Source organism: Helobdella robusta (genome assembly GCF_000326865.2).
Source record: "Helobdella robusta unplaced genomic scaffold HELROscaffold_14, whole genome shotgun sequence".
Taxonomy (NCBI): Eukaryota; Metazoa; Annelida; class Clitellata; order Rhynchobdellida; family Glossiphoniidae; genus Helobdella; species Helobdella robusta.
The window spans coordinates 331926-333546 of record NW_008703782.1 but is presented as its reverse complement, the minus strand read 5'-3'; positions in this window follow the sequence as shown (position 1 = coordinate 333546).

The following is a 1621-nucleotide window of genomic DNA, read 5'->3' as shown; positions in this document are numbered from 1 at the left end:
ACATACATACATACATACATACATACATACATACATACATACATACATGCACAAACACGCACACACATATACACATAATAACAATTTTAAATCGACCTATGTTTATAGACCAATCTATAAGGATAGGATTGGGCGGTTATGATCGCAAGTTATGATGATGATTGTCTTTCAGTGATTGTATGTTTGTTTGTTTGTATGTTGTGTGTGTGTGCGTGTGTGTGGGAAAAAGATTAAGAAAGAAAGAAAAACAAAAAAGAGAGATAGAAAGAAAAAGATGAAAAGAAAGAGAGAAAGAGAGAGAGAGAGAAAGAGATAGTCGGCTGTGAACGCCATCTTAATTACTATTGGTCCCAACTGACTCCGCCCACATTTGGAAACGATTACAATTGTAGATTAGATTTTCAGGTCTTCGTGTTTGTTATCCGGTTCATTTGTATGTATGTATGTTTGTATGTGTGTGTGTTTATATGTGTGTATGTATGTTTGTGTGTGCATTATTCTGTTTGTACGTGTGTATGGGAGTGTATGTATTACATTTTTTTTAAATTTTTCTTTCATTTTTAATAACAGATACAAACTGCCTTTAAATAATGAGAAAAAACCGGAACAATAATCCAACAATCTAATATTTAAACACACACAAACACACACACACACACACATACACAATCAAAGCCAAAAACACACGTACACAAATACACACACACACTCACAATCCATTCAAACACACACACACACGCACACATACATACTTACGGATCATTTATTACCTGATTAATGCTATTACATCTTGAGCGACCACACGACGCACGATAAACTCACACACACACGCACACACACACACACACAAAGCACACACATCTATATTGAACCTATTATTATACATAGCGCGGATTTAAATGCTTCATCCCAGGGAAATCCACACACACTCACACAAACACAGACAAACACAGACAGAGATGAGAGAGAAAAAAAAACAACAAACATAGTACAGTAATACAAACAAACACATTTATACACACATATTTCACACATGCACACGCACATATACAAAACTTAATAACACGCAAAAAAGCTACATACTAAAACATCTAAAAACACACATACACGTACACACACTCACGCACACGCCGCAAACACCAATACACGCACGCACATTCACAAACACGCACACAAAGTAACACAAGGAGAGACAAATCATTGAAGCGTAAGAGATTTATTACCTCAGCAAACTCTACCGATAATATAACTAACAATTTTTAAATGAAGCCGTCAATGCTAAATTTGACTGGACCAATGAGGTTAAAGCAGGGGCGTGGCCAATTAAATGGAAGCTTCTTATTGGTCAGTTGACGTTTAGGTTATTTAATGCGGACTGACCATTCTTATGGGTTCCGGTAGGTAATTTTGCATAAATTTGTACTATCGGTGAATGTATATACTTGAGAATGTATGCATCTGTGTGAATGTATGTATGTGTTTATACGTGTGTGTGTGTGTGCGCGCGCGCGCGTATGTATGCGTGTGTGTGCACCTGTGTACGAGAATGTATGTATGTTTCGTTTCGTATGCGTGCGTATCTAATTTTGAAAACAAAACAAAACAAACAAACTACACAATA